We start from the raw sequence: 18,111 nt of genomic DNA on the forward strand, positions 1-18,111 counted from the left end.
AAAATCTCCAAAGACTACTTCACTGATAATTTACATTCCACTTGTTATACCAAACTGGTACCAGCACCTGCACAGATTATTACATAATGCTGTTTTCTGCATCTCAAACATCCCCTTCCTTCTCCACCCCATCCCACGATGGCCCACCTATGAACTGCAATATGGTTGGAAAGGTCACAATGTTCTGTTACAGTGACTGCAAGGAAGTCAGGATCAGAAACAAAAGCATAGAAACTCTTGCAAGTACCTCATGACAGGCAGCTAGTAGCACGATGGATGAAGAATTAAGCCCATGGGTCAATAACAAAAAACATGGAACAGAACAGAAAATGTTGGAAAAACTCAGTATGTCAGGCAGCTTGTATGGAAAGAAACGTTTATTTTATATTTCCCTTTTGACATTTCATTTTGCCTTTTTGTAAACCAGCATCTGCAGTTTCTTATTTCTACATTTTGACTGCTCCATTGCAAAACCTCTTCAGGGTATGCCTACTTTGAAAACGTTCTCCTCCTCTCTCCGACCTCCAGGGATTTTGTAAACCAGCATCTGAACTTCCATATTTCTACCTAATGTTTCAATTATGTATTCCTTCGTCCATAGAAAACTGCATTCACATGCAAATCCTGCTTCTGACGGTCTTATTTCAGAATATATTACTAATTCAAGTTATAATATTGGTTATGTTTTATGCACTAGTAATGCAGACTAACAATCCGAAGTAAACAGATTCAAATCCCGTTACTGGAATGAGAGTCCAAATTCAATTTTAAAAAGATGGAAATTAGAAACTAATACTGTATCAGGAGGAATGCTCATCAAGTGCTCAAAATGTCAAAAAACAAGTCAAACATTAGAATAATGCTCTTAAAAAATATGTAAAGCAATTTTCATTTTTCCCTCAAAGCATGGGCAAATTAAATATTCAAATCATATATTCTGTCAAGTTTCTTACATTTCACTGTTGCCTCTGACAAGAAATCATTTGAACAAGCTGGGAGTATAGAAAATAAATTTTATTCTGTGAACGTAAATGATTAAAAGGTATGCGTTGATCTCAAAATGACTTTTGGCAACACCTCAGAAAATAAATAGCCCTTGCATTAATATTAAAGCTGTTTTATGTGTACATAATATAAATACTGGAATAAAAACATGGGAGAGCAGGGCTATCTATCACTTACAGTAGGCCAATTTTCAGTCGTCGCATTGAAATAGGGCACTGAATTTTCTAATGATTCGTTCCTAAGCAGCAGCATTTCATGACCCAGCAGTGAAGAATGGAAAACCTCCTGCTATGAGCTGAATGAAACCTTTAGTAGGTTTCTTGAAGAGCTCATTTCTGCATTACTCAGGCTTCATTATGCTGAATCAATATTCGTTTAGTCACTGGGGTTATTGACATATTTTAAAATAAAAGTATACCCTTCAGCTATTGCACTCATTACAGGTAATTTGTCTTGTCAGGGAGCAGGGAATATTATCCCAGTCTTTCAAGGGCTGACAGCCCATGGAAATACCTCCCCATGGTTACAACTGTAAATAATTTTTTGGTAAAATATTGAAAAATCAATGACTGTTTCCTGCAATCTGTCACAAACAAATCAATCATAATCTGCACAGCCAAGGAGTGTGATATAGGGAGGGTGAGAAGCAGATGCAATCTTCCAGTGAAATCTCTCATTTCAAAATCACTTCACATAATGGTGTCATCTTTTAAACACTTAACAGTCACTGCCACTGCCGCTCACAGCGTGGAATGGGAAAACTATGACTAGGAGATAAACCATCACTGTTATATAAACAAACATTTAATTTAAATGGTTTCTGCATTAGTTAGCAGTATAAGGGAGGCCAACTGTCTGTCAATATTACATTGCAGTTTTCTTCCTACTAATCAATTATGTATGCCTCACATGCACAATTTCACTGCAAATTAGCTCCTGCAGGAACTTAAAGTCTTTGATATCTATACGTTGTATAAAAGTAAGATTTCTACTTAAATGTTTTTCCCGGGTGCTGTGAATACAACTATTCCATGTTCTACTCTTCACAAAATAAAAATATCTTAAGTTGCATAATTTAAGCTGGTACAAATTTAATATATAAATATATTCACATTACGACTCTATACTCGGTTGCATGTAACTATATACTGGATAATAATTCAGTGCACTGTGAAAGGAACACAGACGATTGTCTTTCTCCTCAAGAGTCACCAGGTTTCAATACCCAAAGGAGAAAAATGATGAAAAAGTCTCTATCTATTGCCTTGGGGCAAATGTATTGGACGGGTGACTATTATCCAGCTACTTAAAGGACTAAAGGTTGCATGAACAGCATGGTACAGAATATTATGATAGATACTGCACAGAGCACAGCCTCTCCTCTGACAGAAATTCAAGGGTTTCTCAGCAGGTTTGTTTATTTTATATGTACATATGGGATTTTATTTCCTCTCTCTTTAGTTTCTGTTTTTTTTTCACCACCTGAAATCTAAAGTGAATTTATTTTAACTGGCAAAAACGGACACAGAAGAACTCCAAGAACCAATAATTCAGTCCTAATTAGGTGTTTGCAAATGTTTCATTATTTAATCAGAAACAAGGTTCACGTGCTATTTCAAATAAAAATTGTCATTCTATTTTAAACACTTAGCACAAAACATCTTCCAAATCATAATTGTGACAGAATACAGAACTAGTGCATTTAAAATAAAGATACGTGTGTGGATTTGGCAGGATGAGAGAAGAAAAAAAAGATAGGAAATACAAATGAAATTACAGCCAACTGCTCAATATTGTTACTGCCACTAAAGATGTTGACCAAGTATTTTTTAGCAACATCAATCAAGTTGCATTCGTCATTGGAAGCGAAAATAAAGATCACATTCACGCCTGACTAGGTTATATTTTGCTTCATACAGCTGAACAAAATGTCATTTTACAAATGATAGAATCGATCCATTTCCCAAGCAGACATATTAATAATGAACATCTATTATTATTAAGTTTTTAAAGTTGTATTTATTTTGCGAACCATTACAAATGGTGAGGTGGTACCCAGGAGGGTTCATTAGGTTGAGATTGAGCAGTGAGGACGCTACCAGAAAGGAAATGGCAGTACAGGCGGTCTGATGGAAGACAACCCCTGTTAAATGTAGGTTTGGGAGTTTCAATGAGAAAAATGTCAACAAGATAACTAGCAAAACTGTACTTTATCCACATCCATTTAGGTGGAAATATGTTTGAACAAAAATAAATCAAAGATCAGAGTTCAATAGGTAAATACATATTCCTTTCCCCTGTAGTATTCAGAATCATTTATTATTTTTCTGTCTCCATAGGCCACATTCAGGTGCAACTTTATTTGAACAAAAGGAAAATCCAAGATCTATGTTTAATAGGTAAATATATATTTTTTCTGAAGCATTCAGGATCAAATGTAAGAGGCAACTGCATGCCTTTCCAATGCACTTGGATAAAACCAGTTTGGGTGTTCTGGCAATTTTCTGCTGATATGAGACAAAGGTTCTGTTAAATTACAATCTCATGCAGATAGTCAATGATGAAGGACGCAGAAATCAGAAATGATATTTTAATCCAGGAAGAAAGGATAATAAAAGATAAACATTTCTAAAGAGAGGTTTACTCCGAGGTTATACTTATTCTGAACAACTACTGACTTGGGGATAGAATAGGCCATAGGTGGTGTCAGGATTTAAAATAAAAATGCTCTTTTCCACATTATGAGCATCCATTAATAAATACTAAATCAAAAGAATGTTGGAGATACAATTATGTTGTAAATATTTATGAATAAACACCTCAGATCGGATGAGGTATTTTAAATTCTCAAAATGAAAAGGTCTGCAGATCATACACAATGGCCCGTAGGCAAAGCAATCTCTGCAAATCTTTGACAACTCCCTGTACTTCTATGAATTTTACAATAAACCACATAACCATGTAATTCACCAGGTTTGCTAGTAGTTAACACATCATAATGACACTTTTCCAATAGCTACTTTTCCCCCCACTTAACGCACTATAAATCTGAATCCATCACATCAGTCAATGTCATCGGAAAATGTACTTAAAATCATAAAGCTCATAGAAAAATTATTCCAGATGCATGAATTTTATGTCTCTTATATATTGCATATAATTAATTGACACCCTGACTTCCATGTACAGATTTTTCAATTATGGTCAACCTCAATTGCCTGATGCAGGGTCTTTGACCCAAAGTGTTAATTTTTCTTTTTCCATAGATACTGCCTGACCTACTGAGTGTTTCCAGTATTTTTTGTTTTTATCTCACATTTCCAAAATCTGCAGATATTTTTTAAATTTCTATTGGCTGTCATATATTTTCTTTTAAATGTTATCAACATTGATAATAGTAGTATAGGCAGCACAGAGGCACAGCCAGTAGTACGGCTCCCTCACAACGCCACAAACCTATCAGGTTAAATCCTGCCCTCGGGTGCCGTCTGTGTGGAGTTTGCATTTTCTCCCTGGGACCACGTGAGTCTCCTACGGGTGCTCCAGTTTCCTCCCACGTCCCAAAGGCATTTGGGTTTGTAGGTTAATTGCCCTCCATAAATTACCCATAACGTGCAGGCAGTGGATGAGAAAGTGCGATAACGTAGAACGAGTGTGTACGGGTGATCAATGGTCAGCTCGGACTCAGTGGCCCAGGAGCCTGTTTCCATCCTGTATCTCAAAACTAAACAGTAGACACTGAGTTTATTGCTCGCAAATACAATTTTGTAATGGATGTTAAATGACAACTTAGAAGAATACTGACTAGTTTGCCTCAATGGCACATCCATATATGTTGTAAAGTCTGTAAACCAGTTGTTGGAGTAAAGACAATTACTTTTATAACCAAACGTAATTGAAGCAGAGCAGACAATAACAACAGTGATGATGTTGATGCTTTAAGTGATGTTTCATTTTAAAGCAAGCTGCCTCAATGGCACATGCACAGTCATTGCATTGGTTTACAATCCATTACCGAGCATGAATAAAATGGGCACAGTCACTCAAAAAGGTGTTGCATTCCTCAATACTTAAGTCAAGGGGGGGGGGGGGAGATGGGGGGAGAGCTTTCCTTCTATTAGTTAGAGGTAATAACTGAATGCAGGGTTATTTGCAGAGTTTAAGCACGTAAAGTGTCAAATATAGTTATTTTTCATACAGTAATTAAGTGGTTTTGCACATATTATTCATCATCCCAAATAACCCAAGCATGCTATTATATTAAATTACATATGGGGGAAAAGATATTACAGGAAGGGTTGCTGGTGAAAATAAAATAATGCTGAGCGCAAAGCTTGCAAATCTATATTTAAAAAAAAAGCTTTTCAAATGCAATTTATTTTGTTAGATATTTGTTCAAATTATTTTAAATTGTTACAATGGATTCAAGCATTTATAGAACAAAAATGTATAAAATGAGAAGGCAGCCAAAACCTGGTAAAGATAAAGCATAATTGAAAGCAAAAAAATGCACCAAAAATGAATAAACACTGAAGCCATTATTGGTGGACATTGACTTAAAAATACCAACACAACTTATATTATAGCCTGTACAGTTAAAGCTCTAGAATGGTTAAACAGCAAAACGTTTAAAAGTAAAAATCCATAATAGACGATACCATAAAGGCACTTGATCCACTAAAGCTGATGAAAGAGCATAAAATCAATTTCACAATTACTGACTAGATAGATGAGGAGTTTTAATGGAGAAAACATATTTATTCTTGCATCCATTTTATTCGTGAAATTTTGATATGGGAGAGGCACATGTTGTGAAAAATCACTGCAAACATTTCAAGTTAGCAGGTACGCATTTTTGACCCATCCAAGAAAAAATGTAAAGATTTGAAAATAATTCCCAAATTACTAGACATAAAGCATATTTTAAAATGCAGCTAAAAGTAATTTCCCACCATTCCTTACCTTATAATTCACACTAAGAGATAATCACTAATGCACTCAATTAAGATAAGCATGAACACTCGGTAAGCAAAACAAGAAAGGATTACTATAAATCATACTCACTTAAATAAAGAAATCCATTTAGCACCATGATATGATTATGTTTTTACTTCTGTATACAAGATGGTTATTTTATGACCTTAAAGGACTAATAATATCTTTACATTTATTATTTAATACCATCATTAAAAAGGATGTAGTATTTAGTTAATTAAAGATAAACCCGTAGCTTTTTAGGTTCCCAGTATATAAGCTAATGTTACAACATTGCTAAAAAGTTTTACAAATTAAATGTACTATGAACAAAGATTGTGCAATGTTCAAAGTACTCAATATAATCTGTTTATGAGATGTGTTTTGTCCAAAATCTAAACCATGATACCTCTATTCAAACAATTAAATGTACAAAATAATTACATAGCTGAGATCCACACATTGGGTGCATCAAATGTCCAAATGTAGACAAATCCAGTGTTTTAAATCGCTAATGACATACAATTTAACTACCTCCTTGCTTTCGAACCAATGTTGCTTCTTGATGTGCATGTAAGAAAATGAAATACAAAAATGTGATACAAAAAGTAACAACAAATAAACGCACAAAAATGAAGTATTTTGATGGTTTCCACGGTTCTGCAGCTTTGTATATTTCAAATGAAGTTGTTCCAGGCACTCCCCATCAGCAGAGTCCAGCAATAAAATCTCTGAGGTACAAACCATAGCAGTGACACCTGGTAAACTTCAAGCAATTTTCTTTGGCAGGTTCCTTTCTCCTCTAACCGCAGTCAAGATAGGCGATGGGAAGAGATGCCTCAGTGGGTAAAAAAGGAGAAAAACGGAATCCTGAAAATTACTTTAAAATGTTCTGTTATGAAGGATGACATCCGAGCACTGCTCTTCTTACTTGGGGGTAATCATAGCACAACAGCTGATGAAATGTGATCTTGGTCCATTAACAAGGGTATCCAATATGACACTCTACCACTTGAACCTGGATATAACTAACTCTCGCACACACGCTCTCAGGCTATCTATTTACAATCACATCTTTTTATTTCCACCAAAATCCATAGAATCATCACCAATCCCCCCAACCCACACCTTTACCTCAGACCTAAACAATGGCATTCTGACTTCTTATTGTTACCCTTACCACACAGACTCCATAGCATACCCTCACCCTCCTGATCTAATCTTCCTGTAGCCCCACTACGAACTCCTCCAATACCCTTCCTCAGAGGCAGGTCAAAAGCCTACCAATCGCCACACCTTCCCTCAGACAACCCTCCCTCCATATTGCCAAGAACTGCCTTCCTTTCATCGAACTCTCCCCGAACACGCATTCTTCCAAGACCCCATTTTCATCTTCCTAGTCTTCCCCCAGAAGCTTAATTCTAATCTCTCTATTCTTCCCGTGACCAACCACTCCATTCAAACCACTTTCTTGGGGCTGGCCTGTACTCCTTCCGATACCGAAGCCAAAGCACTAACTACCTTCTCCTTCTGACCTAGACCATTCTCTCCATGAGAATCCAACCTCCCTCTCCCTCACAAAGCCAACCCTCATCCCGCCCCTCCATCAGAGCTTCATAATGTCCTTCAGAACCTCCTCTCCCATCCTTCATGATCTCACCTCCTCATCAGCGCCTGACCCTGTGATCCCTGCGAACCTCATCTTCCAAAACATCACCACATACTTCAAAGTCCCTCACTTTCTCATTAATTTGCACCTCCCCCCCCCAACACCTCTCTCCTACAAAGCCCACCTCTCTACCACTGGCCAGCTCCTCTGTCCACTGTCCTCCCCATTGTAGACCCTCACCCTTATAATCCCTTGACATCCTGTTCCTCAGGTACCGTTTCTCTCCTACATCTCTCTTTTCCCTCCCTCCTTCAAAGACCACACAACAACCTCTCAATATGCCTCTCCTTAACTCTTAAAACACCTCTGCCCTTTCACCTCTCCCTTGCAGTTCTCTATCCCTTCTTCACACTCCCCTCTCTCCAGCACAACTCATTGTTCCTCCTCGCCTCCCACTTCATTAGATCCTTCATCTGTACTTCTTTCTGCACTCATCCACCAAACCTTCCCTCAGAACCCCCGTAACTACCAATTGTGCCCCATTACTCAATCCCACCTCATCTTCCCTCTCCCCCACACCCATGCACCAGAACTCATTATTCCACCCTTCCCACTCGCTCGTCAACTACTCACTCAGAACCCTTCCCTCCCTTTCAACACACTTTTCCTCCCCTTTCAATCACAATAATTTCCTTCAGTCACCCCATAGCACAAATGCATCCATGACCCTCTTCCCACCAATTCTCCCTCATATGCTGCTCTCCTACCTCCAACCCAGACCCCAACCCTTTTTCATGAACACTCTTCTTCACGGCACCCTTCCTCTCACCAGCCCCAGAACCATGACTTTAGACTTTCGAGATACAGCGTAGAAACGGTCCACCGAATCTGCACTGTGCAGCGATCATCCTGGACACTCGCGCTATCCTAGGAATGGGAGGAAACTGGAGCTCCCGGAGAAAGCCCACACGGTTACAGGAATAACGTACAAACTCTGTACAGACAGCACCCCTGGTCAGGATCGAACTTGGGTCCCTCGTGCAGTCAGGCAGCAATTCTACCGCTGCGCTGACATGCCACCCACCAGGCACCTTCAGTCACTATGTACCTCACCAGCCACTCACTGCCCTTTACCATCCCTCATTACTACTCTCCTCGCAAACTCCCTCAGACCCCCTTCTCCTAGATCAGCATTACTGTTTCGTCACCACGCGTCCTCTCAGAATTCACATTCCCCTTGAACACAACTCGCCTTTCTCAGTGGCCTCCTCTTGCCCCTCTCCCACATCCACAAAGGTACCCATTGCCTCTGCCTCAGCCAATCCCAGAGCAATCCCCCCTTCACCCCATCTCCCACACCCATGCTTCTCCATTAGATCCTCTCAAACCTCTTGACTAGGACACTTCCCTCTCCCAGCAGAAATAACCACTCAAGAGACCCCACTGTAAAAACACAAATTCCATGCCTCTACCTTCCAATCCTTCCTTAAGCCTCTCACTTCATCCCACCGCTGCTACCCTGTTTGGTCTACCAGTCCCTTAGACTCCCATCTCCACCCGAGCCATGTTTCACCCACTGCATTGCCCCAGACCTCCTGCCTCCCTTTACCAACCTCTCTCTCCTTCAGAACCTCTTCACTATTTACCAACTCCTCATCACCTCACCTACCATTCTTCCTCTTTACCATCGCCTTGCCTGACCGTCCCTCCCCCACCTTCCCTTGCCATCCTTTCCTTCTCTCCAACCATTTACTTTCCCCTTTCAGATTCCCTCCTCACCATACTTACCATTACATCCTTTTCCTTTCTATCGCCTCCCAACAGCCACCTACCCATCCTCCCTTACCACCCCCTCCATCTCAGATTCCTTCTTACAATCCCAGCTCTGAACCTTCTGACTCTCTCCTGCCAACCTCGCCCTTCCAGATCAACCTTGCTCTCCCACACTATCTCCTCCCTCTCAGTTATCCTCCTCATTGTCATCCTCTCCTTCTGACCCCCCTTCACTTTTCATCTCTTTCATTTGCTTCACTTCCTTGTTTTTGCAATCTTCTGTGCCTTCCTGAGCAACCCTTTCCTATTTTTAAATAAGGAAAACTGTCAATTATATGGAAAGTAAATTGAAACCACAAATGTAAACATTTGTTTGCTCAATAATTGAAGAATAATTTTAATAATAAATTCCAGGTTTTAAAAGTAACAAAACACGAGTATTTAAAGTGAATTTGTTGCTTCGCTATATGAACGAGAATAATGGAGGAATTAGTTTGTTTGGCCTTTTCTAATTCCTAACTATCTTCTTTCCACAACTGCAACATGTGAGCAAAACATGAATAATCTCACCAGGGCTTTAGATGACACCATGTACATATCTTTCCTAATATCTAATAAAGTTCAATGGCAAATTTTGTTTGATATCACTCGGATGGCCTGCTGCTCAAACACTTTACAAAAAACGTACATTCATACTGTTCACGTTCATAAGTTATAGGAACAGAATTAGGCCATTTGCCCCATCTAGTCTACTCCACCATTCAATCATGGCTGATCTAACAGGCTATAGTTTGCCTGTTATAACAGGACAACCAACCAATTACAGAAAATTGTGACAGAAATTGAATTTTAAGAAAAACTGCAGTTCAATGTTATTAAAGCCATGGAAAATGTCAAAGTAAATGATCTTGGTTTTCTTTAATAGAATATATGGTAATACTTGGAGATTTTGATAATCAATATTTTTATTTCAAAATGTATTCAGAATTTTAAAAACATACACAAAACAAAAACTGTGCAAAAACTCTTCATCCATTCTTAATGCCGATACATTCAATCAAATACACAACTTGTTTGCTTGAGCAGAGTTACTTTCAATAGCCCTGCCTTACCTCCTCTTCAAATGACAGATCCAAAATCTGCAAGTACACATCTGAAGTGATCTGTTTCTACCTGAAAGGATACAAATGTTCAGAAAAGCTTCTCTGTTGCATGCTTAGGATATTTGACACAATACTAGTCATTTGCTTCATACAAATTATGTTTCAATATAATTTAAATATTTTATTTGTGTTGCCCCTAAAGACATTACCTTGTAAATTCCTGATCCAGGGGTACATTGTTCAAGGTCTTAGATTAGACCATGTTGACTTACAGTTTGCAGTCTCAAGATGGAGCATCCCCTCTTAGCGTGCAGTATTGTAGCTGCAACTGAGCACGGATAACACTCATGTAGCGACAGGCAAACGGGATTGACAGCATTAACTGGCACTTTAACTTGCAACCATTCTTTTCCTGACTCGAGGATTCTACCACCTGTGATAGGTTAATAGCTACTTATACCACCACAGAGATACACGATCACTGCATATTTTTGTAATAGAATTCTCAGGTATAAATTTTAAAATTCAACAATTGAAAATAAACACGAGTAAAAATAGTTGTGAGGAGTCACCCTGATCTTTGTGTTCCTGTTGGAACAATTTCAAATCATATTACTGGCATATTGCTACATGGGGTTATAGAGTACATCATGATCCCTAAAGTCCATCATATTATTGCTACTTCAAATTAGAATTAGAATACGTGTTTACAAATGCATTTGTAATGATTGCTTGTCTTATATTTGAAGTTTCAATAAAATATCAAATAGCAGACATTTATTTTGATTTTAATCAGTGCTTTGCTTATAACCAGTCGAAAGTAAAACTCTGGCAAAATGATTGAATTTTTTAAAATGAGGTAGCTTAGTCACAGCAGTTCATTGCTAATTTATAAAACTTCATTGTATCCAGGAACAAAGCTCAGAATGATTAGGAATTGATTACATCTCAACTGGAATTAATAACCAATGTTGTATTATACAGACAGCCATTTTACAAATATCCAGAAGTAACATTAATTTTGCGCAGTAGTTCCATACCTGTGGCAAGACAAATATTACATATGGAAATTATCTCTATCGGCAAAGATGTGCCACAAAAATACTAGATTTATTAATGTCAGTTTTAATTGTCTCATTTCCTCTTGCAAAGCCAATACTGATGGCTAGACTCAACATGATAAGTGTACTGACATTAAACATCCAAATTACTGATTGGCTTTCATAATCAATGCAATATATACAATGGTGGTAAAACACATTTGGGGCAGTTAGAATTTAATAACTCAATATATGCAGTCTATTAAACATTTTTAGAAACAATGACAAATAACAATCCATATTTATTATCAAGACTGAAAACCAAATATATACTCGACCAAGCATGTATAAAAAAGTCTTTACAAGATAAAATCTTATTCATATCAACACAGCATTAGAAACATCAACATTTCACCTTATTTAGGATTATACATGTAACTCCCACAATAATTAAATAAAAACCAAGAAAATACAAGCAGTATTTATGTTTATGGATCAAATCCTATGAATATTTATTTCTATCAAGAAATATGTTAGAAGTATAAAATATATTTTACGTTGAAATATAATACATACATATATAAATGATATACAGGTTTCAGAATAATTATATTCACTTTATATATAGTCCATTATACCGATATTTATGTTGGGTCAATTGTACCGATATTTATATTAAATTATGATTGTAGAAAAGGCAATGTTCTGTTTAGAAGATATACTTACACGTTCTATATTATTCTGAATAGTTGGTTTTAATAATTGCTTTGTTTCTCAAACGATACACAAATTATATTATTTGGTAGTTTAAAAAAAACGATCTGTTTATTTGGCTGTTAACAAAAAGGTGCGGGCGAGTGCTAATTGCATCAAAGCAAATCTGCGGCTTGCAATCAGTTTCAGGTCAGGAATTTCAAATGAAGGGGTAAGTTCCCGTTGACGGCTGCGTGCCTGGAAAAATCTGCTTTCGCGTTAACTAGGACTCACCGACGCATTTTATCCACGACCAGAGGGTGAAATGCAAAGCAACGCACCTGCTCTCGAACCTGAACAGAACAGTTCGCCCTCACCATTTTTGCCGGAGAGAAATCTATTTTCACCAAGTCACACATTCTGCAAACGCCAACCCAGCAAAACACTGGTGACAGACACACAAATTGCTGGAGGTCAAGGAGCATCTCTGGTGAAAAGGAATAGGTGGGGTTTCGGGTCGAGACCCTTCTTCAGACTGAGTGTCAGGGGAGAGGGAAACAAGAGGCGCGAAAAGGTACACAGAACAAATGAATTAAAGGTGTGAAAAGAACAAATCAAAACACTGTTGACAACCTTAAAAGGTGAGAGCAATCAATGCAGCCACCTCGAAATAAATAGCACACAGTATTTCGTACACCTCTGCCACGATGGAATGAATAATTCACTGGAGATTCCAGCATCTGCAGCTTCTTGTGTGGCTAATAATTCACTCAGGTTTGTTTCGAGCGTCGCCTGGGTACATTTGACTCTCTGCATATATACTGGTGTAATGGTCTCAATATATAAAGTGAATAAAATCCTGAAGTTGGACACAAAATGCTGGAGTAACTCAGCGGGACCGGCAGCATCTCTGGAGAGAAGGAATGGGTGAGATTTCGGGTCGAGACCCTTCTTCAGACTGAGAGTCAGGGGAGATGGAAACAAGAGGTATAGAGACGGTGATGTGGAGAGACAGACAGAGGGAGAGAGAGAACAAATGAATGAAAGACGTGCACAAAAAAATAACGATGATAAAGGAAACAGTCCATTGTTAGCTGTGGGATAACGAGTAGTACAGACATATAATTCTGAAACATATATATCATCTATAAGCATGTATTACATTTGAACGCGGAATATATTGTTTTTTAAGAGAGATTTAGCTCTTGGGGCTAACGGAATCAAGGATATAGGCCGGGGAGAAAGCAGGGACGGGGTACTGATTGTGGATGATCAGCAATGATCTGTGGTGATACCAAATCTCGTTGCACCTATGTGCAATGACAATAAAATATAATATTATTATTATTGTTATTATCACATTGAATGCTGGTGCGAAGGGCCGAATGGCTACTCCTGCACCTATGTTCTACGTTTCTATGACTGCGAAATATTTATGGATATAAATAAATGTTGATGGGCTTTAGTTAAGGTGTGAAGCGCGCTGTGGAATAAAGAGCTCACGGAGATGATGATGATAGGGAGCCGGGATGAAGAGAAGCGGGACTTACCCGAGGGGGGTCGGGTCGGGTCGGGTCGGGTCCGGTGCAGGCGGCCTCGGCCTGTGAGTGAGTGAGGGGAGCCAGGCCGGGCCGGGCCGGGCCGGGAGTGGAGCCGACAACCGCCCGCTGTCCGCCATCTCCGGCCGGGCGTCAGGGCGTCAGGGACCGCCGCCGCCCGCTTCCGGTCGCCCGTTCGCTGCCTTGGCAACCGGACCGGAAGCAGGTGGGCGTTTCCGCAGCGGTGGGCGGGGCGCCCGATTTACATTCGGCCACGCCCACTCCCCGGCCATGTAAATGAAGGACGCGTCACAGCCGCGCGCGGCATTCCGGGAGTTGTAGTCCGCCAACTACATTTCCCAGACCGCCTCGCGCTTCCCAGGCACTCCTGTCAATCACGACTTCCCCCGGCAATAGCTGGACGTGTGGATTGCAGAGGCAATGACTGATGTTACCTGCGAAATGGTTTCAATCGGATTTCTTTGTGCATAATGTAGGAAACAACTAGAGATGTTGGTTTACACGGAAGATAGACACAAAATAAGTCGGAAGCAACTGCAGATGCCTGTTTACACCGAAGAGAGACACAAAATGCTGTATTAACATTCCTTCTCTCCAGAGATGTTACCTGTCCCGATGAGTTACTCCAGCATTATGTGTCTATTTTATCTGTGCATGGTTTGGATGTAGGGGAATGTTTCTGCGGTAAAACAAAATCAGAAATAGTAGAGACTGCAGAAAATGATGGCTTAATATTTGCCTCCTGCTCTTTTACTCATACTCTTTTTACTGCCCCAGATGCGAAACTGATAAGCGGAGGAATCTATGAGCCTGAAAAAAAAAGTGGAAAGGAAATAGAAAGAAAATACTATTTTGCGAAATATACAGATTAAAGACAATAATGCAGATTAATTTAAAGGGCGTCTGTAAAAGGAGATAGTCTGAAGAAGCGTCTCGACCTGAAACGTCACAAATTCCTTCTCTCCGGAGATGCTGCCTGACCCGCTGAGTTACTCCAGCATTTTGTGTCCTATCTTTAATATGATATAGATAAAGGAGTGAAACTGGAGCAAAGTGCTGGTATGAGTTGCATTATTTGCATTAATTACTTATTTTGAACGGCATCTCCTCTATCCTGCAATGTACAGATGCAAATCGCAGTTAAAGGTTGCATTTCGTCAGGTTCCAGATGTTTGCACATTTGAGATTTGTTAAAAAAACATCTTGCCAGACAGTTCAAAGCAAATTACGAAACATCCATGTACTTGGAAACAAATGTGGAGGTAGAGGCGCGCATGTTAATTATCTGTCCATGTAAAGCAATGATGCACACATTAGCAACGTGTACAATTTGACAATAGTCATTTTCCTGTATAGATATAATGCTTCCAAAGATGATTTCGGAAAGGGAGCATTAAGCCTTTAATCCACGCCAAAGAAACGTAATTGAAAGTAACAAAAACGGATTATAAACAGATGAATATGAACAAACATCTCAATCAATCATTAACACGGAGTGATATCAGAGCATGATATTGTAGAGTAAAATGACGTTCTTAACATTGGGAGGCTAAAGGCAACAATATGCAATGCGCTGATTTATTTCGCAGGGCAAAAGACTTTGAAAACTATCGATTTGTGAGATTTCCCGCTGAGATGTGGGCTTGAGCAGAATAGCAGCTATAAGCAGACAAAGAGAATTAAATAAACCGGGATATGTTCGTGTTGGGAAATATATCTGGTGGAATCAAAGGAGATTACATCCGTTGATCGGCAGGGATTTAGCCCAGTTCATATGGTTTTAATCTGCTTTCGCTTCTACCCTTTTATGAGTTTTCGAGAGGGGATACCTGGTCCGTTTATTCGCTTATATCCACCAGTAAACACTCATTTTGAGCTTGAGAGTGTGAAATGCCGCGAACCCGTGGGTTTGCTCCGCGTTGTAGAGACGCCCGTCTAAATTCGGAATTCTCCAAGTAATTAATATCATTCGAAACCTCTACAAGAAAGCTGAACAGATCGGTTTCTCCTGAATCAACTGCTGAATCGATGTATACCTCTTTTGTCGATTTATTGTTTTAAATAACCTTTGCCATTCTTCGAATTATTGAGCACAGAGCAAACAACGTAACCTCTCCCAGTTTCATAATTGGTCGCTAACTTTAGCTCTTATGCAAAGTGTTGCAGTTGAATTACTGCTCGACGGCAGAGGGAAATAGTTGAACTAGCCGAGTGCATATTTCAAATTAATATTGTCGGAAGATTTTAATTGACAGAAATCTCTGTGGTACTTACGAAAACGAAACAATTGCTGTGTATTCGCTTAACGAGCTTTAGATTCAAGAACTGTTTACACTTGAAGGGAAACACTACACATGTTTCTTCCTTATAACATCAAGTTGGTGACCCCTTTCTAGATGTGACTTCCATGCCATCGTGAAGAATCGCCATATTAAGTCTTTCAGCCTAAATAACAAGGCTTTGATTTGTGTCCTGCACCAACCTACAGTATGGATTTGATCCAAACTCACACATAAAAGGGTTTCACTCTCAGGGTACCAACTCCAAGCCATTGTTAGCTGATGACATTTTAATCAATTAATAGGATTTTTTTTTTTGCAAGTTAAAATAACAAGAATAAATTAAGACCTACACCAAATTAGTGAGCTAATCATAAAATGACCCCCTGCTAATATCAACATTAATATTAGCAGAATATCTAATTATATTATATGAAGACATCTTGTAATTGTGGTCTTTGTTGAATTCGTTCTGATGGTTAAAGTGTACATTTTGACAGTTCATTCTTCCTTTTCTTAGTTTACATCCTCAGATCACTGCATCAATGGGTTGGATAACATTACTGTAACATAATGTTATCAAATATATTAGTAACCCACATTACCACCAGCATGAGGTCTCTACTTCATTGTAGACCCTCGGACTATCTGTGATCGGACTTTACTGGCTTTATCTTGCACCAAACACATTCACGATATACCGTTTATTATGCACTGTGGATGGCTCGATTGTAATCATGTACTGTCTTTCCGCTGACTGGTTAGCACGCAACATAAGCTTTTCACTGTACCTTGGTACACGTGACAATAAACTGAACTCAAAGATATTTCAATATAGTCCATCGCCTTAAGTCTCCATCTCCAACGATGTGTTCAGTGATCACAAGAACTAAACCGGTTACATGCCTTACAGAGATTATGAAACAATTCACTAGCTTTTTTTAGAATATAATGGCCTTCTTGGTGAGTAAAGAGAAGGAGCATTAACTAAAGTTACCAAAATATTCAGCCATCAAAAGTAAAAATGAACCAGCAAGTGCAATACCTCAGAATGGACAGATGTTGTCAGCAGCTGTTCCACAACTGTGCAGCAGCTGGAGGGAAATATTGTTGTCTACTTGTTTTAAGTTTTCCAATGATAAGTTGGTTTTAATGCGGAGCAATTATTTTCTTTCTATGCAATTCACGCATACCTAAAACTTTGTTAGGAACTTATATAATTGATCTGTGCGAGGAAGGTTGAGGTATACAATGATGGATAGTATAGGGAAGTAGACTAATTTATGAATATGTAACCCATGACCAACAAGTTCAAGAATAGCTTCTTCCCAACAACCATCAGGCTCTTGAACACTACACAACACTAACTAAACAATGGACTATGGACTGTCTTTGGCTGCATTAAGGACGTCAGGCTTTTTTTTTTGCACTATATCTGTTGTTAATTTATTGAGTTTTCATTTATTACCTATGAGTTATCTATCACACAAATAAATAGTCATTAGACACTAGATGCAGGAGTAGGCCATTCGGCCCTTCGAGCCAGCACCGCTATTCAATGTGATCATGGCTGATCATTCCCAATCAGTACCCCGTTCCTGCCTTCTCCCCATATCCACTGACTCCGCTATTTTTAAGAGCCCTATCTAGCTCTCTCTTGAAAGCATCCAGAGAACCTGCCTCCACTGCCCTCTGAGGCAGAGATGTCAATTTGTAGGGCCACCTGTATATCAGAGCAAAATAAAATAAAACACATTATAAATCTAAGTGGGGTATCAAATTTTGAAGCAAATGTCTGCTCTTCTCAGAAGGGTTATGTGTGTTTATAAATATAATGTATTTGGACTTCGAGCATGGCAGAAAGATTGATTGAAAAGTGCCATGCGGTAAAATAGATTTTATTGAAAGTAACAAGGTAACCACAACAAGCATGATGGTTAAGTGGATTACATTAGCAAACAATAAAATATGTCATGAAGTGCAGCCTATAATATCTTCTCAGTGGATGGTTGTCACTTGACTGTAATGCACCTAACTCTTTCACCTGTTGTGGACCTATTATTGATGCCCATATAA

The 18,111-nt window shown here is 38.9% G+C and overlaps 1 long non-coding RNA gene across 3 annotated transcripts in view; it reads right to left on the reverse strand.

The window, feature by feature from the left end:
* LOC129705048 (uncharacterized) overlaps nucleotides 1-14,043 on the reverse strand; it is a 203,194-nt gene extending 189,151 nt beyond the window's left edge. Inside the window, exons 1-2 of one of the 3 annotated variants that reach the window (XR_008724842.1) lie at nucleotides 13,748-14,041; nucleotides 10,474-10,534 (exon numbers count right to left, since the gene is read on the reverse strand). This is a non-coding gene — a long non-coding RNA (uncharacterized LOC129705048). Of the gene's footprint in view, nucleotides 1-10,473; nucleotides 10,535-13,747 lie in introns of all 3 variants that reach the window. The other 2 variants (XR_008724843.1, XR_008724841.1) reach the window with 2 other exon arrangements.
* Between the last annotated feature and the right edge of the window lie 4,068 nt (nucleotides 14,044-18,111).

The sequence above is a fragment of the Leucoraja erinacea genome, chromosome 17 (assembly GCF_028641065.1).
Source record: "Leucoraja erinacea ecotype New England chromosome 17, Leri_hhj_1, whole genome shotgun sequence".
Classification (NCBI taxonomy): domain Eukaryota; kingdom Metazoa; phylum Chordata; class Chondrichthyes; order Rajiformes; family Rajidae; genus Leucoraja; species Leucoraja erinaceus.